We start from the raw sequence: 7178 nt of genomic DNA on the forward strand, positions 1-7178 counted from the left end.
TCAATGTTTCTTAAAGTCTTTAAGATAAGTTGCGGGCCAAGGCAAACCAGTTGTTCCACTCCTGGCTAGTGGAGAAGTGATGTCCAGAGGGTAGCCATTAATCATCAACAAATTACAAAGAAATCACCATGCCAAGTCAAAGGTAAAATCAATTACAGTGGCAATTAAAGTACCAAAGCATCAAGCCTCAAGCCCTTGCAGTTAATAGACAACCCAAGACAACTTTATAGGGGATTCAAGCACAGGATTCTCCATAATACAAAAATACAAAGCTAGATTTAATAAAAGGATATGGGTCAATAAATTATAGTGTAACCTGAATAAAAAAACCACACTGGCAGTAGCATCAACAATGATTCGACTATTTTCTCCATCAGTCATTTACATTGTGAATAGCACAGGTGCAATTCACAATTCCAGTGCTTCTGCTGCACTCATGCAAGCCTTTGTAAGGAGAATTCTTTGTGCCCTGACTTGATGTTGGAAGCCAGCTTTAAGATTCAACAGACTTACGTTTGCCGTGCTATGGGACTAAAGGACAGTCTTCTTACCACTTCAGGTTGCCAATGACATTTTTGAACTCTTTGCAGAGTTTCAGATTAAATCACCTGAGTGGGAAAGTCCAGTAAAATGCAAAGCTTTACAGATCGGATCATGCTCCTTAGAGTTCCATTCTTAGTCACATGTCCACAAGAGTCAGCCAATGGGACTATCTCTAAGATTCCCAAATACAGTTGTGCCGAGTGCTTGCTTCCTACCTGTTCAGGTGCACGCTAGAAGGATTCATCTTCAATTTACCATGCCCCATAACACTGCTGCGTCTTCTCCACTTTTTCAGCCTTGCGCAGCCATTCTGTAAGAAGATGTTTGTTCTGTAGAATTTGGAGAGATCATCACATGAGATACACAGGTGGTAGGAAAATGAAGAAGGCTGTTGTAAGGTCCAGTCTTTTTATTGTTTGGCTGACTGGGCTAGGGTAAATCATTCAATCTACTTCCTGCAATATTTTTTATTCTAAAGCAGAGAAGAAGGCTGGGGAGATGGCTATGCAGTCAAAGTGCTTCCTGTTCTCCCAGAGGCCTGAAGTTCATTTCCCAGCACCCATGTTGGGTGATTCACAATCTCATTAACTCCAACTTTGGGAAATCTGATGGCCTTTTCTGAACTCCAGAGGAACCTGCACACATGGTACATGCATACATACATACACACATATACATACATATATACATACATACACATGCATACACACAAATATAAAATAAAATAGAAAAGAGTATGCTATACAAGGAACTAGAAAAGATGCCTTGTTATAGAAATGATCTTCAGATGACTGGGAACTGCTATACAGACCCATTGTGCACAATTGAAATTTTCTTAAGTATGTCCATGCTGTATTAATATTAAATTCCCAAACTACCAATCCCCACAAGTTACACATGACTTCAAAATTTCTGCTGTGTTTACTTGAAAAAATGTCTTGTTTTTTGTTTGTTTGTTTGTCATTGATGCTGTAAGTTTCAGATTTAAAAATCACTTCATGGATAAAATTCACTTTCAGGACAATCCCGCTCTTAGACTTGGTTTCCCGTGAATGAACTGAACAACTTTACATAGACTGAGATTCTTGGTTCTTGACAAACTCACTGGTTCATCCTGTACCCATAAATCTTGATATTCTCCACATCTCTTCAGCCAGTTAAGAGAAACTTCAAGTTTACTTTTATCAGGGTCTCTTGTATCTCAGGCTGATCTTGAACTAGCTTTGAAACCAAGGCTAGCCTTGAACTCCTTATCTTTCTGTTTCCAACTCCCCAGGGCTGGGATTATAGGTCTAGACCACTGCACCTAGTTTATGGGTTAGTTGGGATTGAATTTAGTGCTTTGTGCATGCTAAGTAAGTACAACTGAGCTACATTCAAGCCCAATAGTTTCCACATTTATTCATGAACACACCCCATGCCCACAAACGACCCCAAGAAGAGTGAATTCCCAGGTACCCCAGCCTTTGATGTACAAACCTTACTCCCCAATTTAAAGCCATTTGTTTAAACAAATTTAGCCATAACCAATTATTGGAGAGACTAGAGAGAGGTGGAGTTTGAGTTACTGGATTGAGGGGTATCAGGTAGGAACCATGAGAAGGAGAAAGGAGGGAGAGAGGGAGAAGGAGCATAAGGGGGGGACGATGGAGGGAGGGAGGAGGAGGAAGCCATGAAAGGAAATGGACCATGAGCATGTGGCCAGGAAAAAGAGCGAAGGACATAGAGCTGGGATCTAAGTTAGAATAACTCAAAACCTGTCCAGCCTAGGCTTATAGTTTGTAAATAAAATACCAGGACTTTGTGTCTTTATGCAGGACAGCTAGACTACATAATTCATTTACACAGAAGGGCAAGATTTGTAAGCAAGACTTGGAAAGCTTAAGATGATTGTAATAGCTAAAAAGTTACCATGCAACAAGCACGGTAAATAAGGCACCTCGAGTGTTAATAGGTGGTAGGGGGACTTCCTTTATTGGAGCCCCTCCCACTCTCAGTTCTTTCTTTTCTCATTTTGTTTGTTGTTCAGCTTTAAAAAGAAATTAGTGGCAGCTGACTGAGACAGATGCAGATACTCACAGCCAACCATTGGACTGATGAGGTCAGGACCCCTATGGAAGTGTTATGGAAAAGACTGAAGGAGCTTAAGGGGATTGCAATCCCATAGGAAGAACAACAGTATCAACTAACCCTGACCCCTAGGAGCTCACAGAGACTAAGCCACCAACCAAAGAGCATAGATGGTCTCCTCCCTGACACATATGTAGCAGAGGACTGCCCTGTCTGGCCTCAATAGGAGAGGATGTGCCTAATCCTGGAGAGACTTGATCCTCTAGGTAAGGGGGCTGTGGGGGCAAGCTGGGGGCAGGGATGTCAGTGCGTGGGGAAGTACCCTCTCAGAGGCAACGGGAGGAGGGATGGAGTGAAGATCTCTTGGAGGGAGGATCGGAGAGGGGGTAACACTTGGAATGTAAATAACCAAAACATTTTTTTTTAAGTAGTGGTTATTCTAGTAAAAAAAAAAAAGAAAGAAAAGAAAAACTGTAGGTAAGGAAAGGCTGGCACGCAATGGCAGTAGCTGCTGAGGGATTGTTCGGATTGTCTGATGGGTCAGTTCAAGGCAGAGTAGTAAGAGATGAGCTCAGAGAAGCTCAGATAACACTTGTGTCAGAGAATGTGGCTTTTTCTGTGAGCAGAAAGGTGGCATAATCTGCCTCACTTTTCTGATGATTACTTTCATTCCTGTAGGCAGACTCAGGGGAGGGGGAACAGGAGCAACCCAGAGAGGATAGGTCTCTCAACAGGCAAGACACTACCGTCAGTTTGGGGGATGATTGAGGGCAGCTTAAACCGGAGGAAAAAGCAACAGAGGCTGGAAAAGGTACTTGGCTTTCGAAGTAACCTCAATAAGATGTCCAACGAACTGTACGCGGAGTGTGCGAGGAAGACAGTGAGAATGGGGCTGGCTTCATGGGTAGACAGAAGGATCACCAATAGCTCGGATGCCAAGTGGTGCATTCATTCTGGTTCTGGGGCGTGGATCCAGAGCCCAGCTCTAGGGACTAAGTTTAATACGTGAAGGGGGTGTGTATGTAGGTGAAGAGCTCTGCACGACAGCCTCAGCTGGAGTTGGAAAAGGCATCATCAACCTAGGTAGCATTTAAAACCACAAGCTCATTAAAACAGCCACAGGAACAGGGTACACAGAAAAGAGAAATAGGGTTCCCTGGCTGTTATATTCATGAGTATACTATTTCCTTCAGTAGAGATTTAAAACAGGGCAGCACTTTTTTTTTTCAGAGAATAAAATAAAAGATTAGCGATCCAGGCTCCACAAGGGATTATTTCCAATTTTCCTTAGGGATAAAAACCTTCGCAGTTCCTATGTTTAGTAATACATCACTGCCCAACTAAAAACATTCACATAGACTATAGGATTAATTCCTTACTATCATTCTGAAAGTGATAGCACAAATGTCTAGTTGCAAAATTCGATTCCTTATATTTGTTATTAGTACCCTATGGAAGTAGTTCCAGGAGGCTAGATTTCCTGCTTGTAAAGTAATATCCCATAATAAGAAATTTAAACATAATAAAATTGAACTTTAAGGAATATCCTTTTATTTCTCTGTAATGGAAAAAATACAATGCTGATTTAGACATTTTACTGCAAGAGTCTTATTACATGCAAGCTGAGGGGGAAATGAACAGAGAACGCTAATACCTTACTCTTTTCCCTCAATAAATTCTTTTTCTATATTCATATCTAGTGTCTGGGAGTTTCCAGAACTAGGGATCTTTGCTTCCAGTGCTTGCCTGAAAACTAATTATGCAAGTATGACATTGAACTGATAGTTAAGGGAGTTTAAGACCATACCGAGAGTATAGCAACAAGAATCCCACCTTTGAGCCATTGCCCTAGTCAGAAGTCATTATAAACCAATGCAGAGACATTTCTTTTTCCTTTGAGGATCAGAAATAGGAGGAAAGTAATTATAAAGCCCAGGGACAATAAAAAACTAAGGAAAACTGTGGTTTTCATGTTTGATAGGTTCACATGCAAGTTTAAGCTGTATAGAGTGAAAAATCTGCAGCAAGATCCTGGAACTATCTACTGCTTCTCCCTCCCTGTGTTATAGCAGTGCCTCCTGTGTTTCCTTGACCCGCCCCCACCTCAGTACCCTCAGCTGGTTCCTATTGTGTTACTAAGTAAAGAGATCCAGGGGAGATATTGAAGTATAGTTGCCTTCAATTCAAGCCAAGATTTTGCTAACCCCAATCTGTTTATCTTTCCTAATTGTTATGCATATTTTCTTCTTTAAGTAGCTGTATCAGACAGGGTCTCTGAGGAAAACAGATGTTGTGTGCAAACTGGGACATTTGAGCAACGTTTAATAAAGGAACTGTTGAGAAAGTCAAAAGGACAAGACTGAAGAAGAACATGGTTCCTGCCGGACATCGATATTTACAAAAGGGAGCCCCTGAGGAAGAAATGAATGAAGTGAAGAAAGGAGGGCTCACACCAAACAAAGACAAAGTCAGCAGCATAACTGGGCAGAACCTGGGACACAGGCTGGCGGTGTTTTGTGGAGCAATTACTACACTGTTTTCACTTTTCTTCCTCGTATTTTACCTCTCACTATTGTCTGTACCCTTTCGCTAAACCATCCTGATACCAAGAAGCCTTATTGGTGCCAAGCAAATGGTTATGTGATGGTTTGATTGAGAATGCTCCCCGCCCCCGTAGGCTCATGTATTTGAATATTCAGTCTGCATTTGGTGGAACTGTTTGAGAAGATCTGGAGGTGTGGCCTTGTTGGAAAGGGGTGTGTCACAGGGGTATGCTTGAGGTTTCAAAACCTAGTAGGTTTCCTAGAACTCTCTCTTTGCCTTGTAATTCTAGATTTGGCAAAGATGACTATTAACCCCAACCATCACGTCGATACTCAGAGAGATGTGTATGCATGCAATAGCACTTTCATAAATTATGTGAACTCTATTACTTTGGGAAAATTCCAAACTCACTTGCTGTATTTTTTTTCCTGAGAAATTTTTATGAGAAGAATCTCCAAAAATGTGGTAGATATACACTCTATAAAAATAAATGTTTCTCTGGGATACTTATCCTCTTTGAGTTTAGGCTATTGGTTATTCATATAGGATCATAATAATTTTATGGTAATTTGTTGCTGAAATCTAAATAGACTGTCATCCTGTCTTGTCTTATTATGTCTTTTTTTTTTTTTTTTTTTTTTTTTTTTTTTTGTGAAATGCAAAAGATGTACTTCCCCCAGCCCAGCTAGTCTTTTTTGGCTGTCCATAAGGTCTTGCTCTGTAGACGTATATCCCTCGATCCCATGGCCGACACATGCTCCTAGATAACATGGACTCTACTGAAAAGAGCAAGGAGGGGCTCTGAAGCTAGAGGGACCTCAACTAAAATCTGGCTTTGTAAAATATGGACCTATAACTTAAAAATCCTTGAGACTCGGTTTTTCAATTCATAGTTGTAGACGGAGGTAGAAAGGATCCTGTCCCAGCTGCCCTGCGGTTTCTGCGGCCTGTGCCTCCCGGCTGGTCCTACCTTAGAAAGTTACCAGAGAGAAAATGGCGATCTCAGCTAAGTCCTGGGGTCAGAGCCGCATTCAAACTCTTAAGATGCCAGAACACGTCCCTAGAGTTTCTTAACTGTCCATCCACTTGTCCAAAATATTCTAATTTTATTTTTGAGAGGGGGTAGACAGAGGAGTGCCCCTCTGGGCCCCAGGTTAAACACCGGTTTTTCAATTCTTAATTTTCAATTTTGTACCGAGCCTGAAGCCAAGCACACACGAGGTAACTAGCTCTTTCCTTCATTCCTTCTTTCCTCTGTTCAGTTTTGTATCATAACTATATTTTAAACTCTTAGGGAGAACACTGATCTGTCTTACATAAGTATTCTTTCTATATTCAGCTTGGATGTTTTTAGCACATGTTTTTAAAATAGTTGTTTAGTATAAATAAAAATAGAATTTTCTTCATTAAATATGGTGAATAAAATTAGAGATGATAGAATAACATTGAACTAAGCAACTGAGGTCAGAATTTTCTTTTCATCGCTGAATAATATGTGGTATTTGGCACATGCAGAAATACTGTTATAAATTGTGTGATAATAGCATAAAATCAATGTTTGAACTACTTCTTGCTGGCAAGCCAGAAGGTCCCACTTAGCTACTTCTCCAGTAGAAATATATGGGGCTGAACAAGGAAGCATAATGCTTTTATCTTAGCATTGCTGTCTCATGGCAGAATGAACGATGCCATGCTGAAATCAATACAAAGTCATAATTGCTCAGAATTGGTAAGAAGTCAGTTTACATAAGAGAATTATCTGAAGATCAAAGAGTTTAGCCATTTTAGGCAATAGTTAAAACATATCCATGTACTTTCTGAAGGACATTGAGTGCTGTACAGTAACACGTTCTGGATGGTTTGTTTGTGACGTTGCTCTCCATGTTTGAACCATGCTACCACACTACCAGTGTTTGTATGTCTGGGAAGCCTTGGATTATAATATTTGAGTTGTTAGTGTATTATACTCTTAAAAAATAAATTAATTGCCGGGCGATGGTGGCGCATGCCTTTAATCCCAG

Source organism: Mastomys coucha, unplaced genomic scaffold, assembly GCF_008632895.1.
Source record: "Mastomys coucha isolate ucsf_1 unplaced genomic scaffold, UCSF_Mcou_1 pScaffold14, whole genome shotgun sequence".
NCBI lineage: Eukaryota > Metazoa > Chordata > Mammalia > Rodentia > Muridae > Mastomys > Mastomys coucha.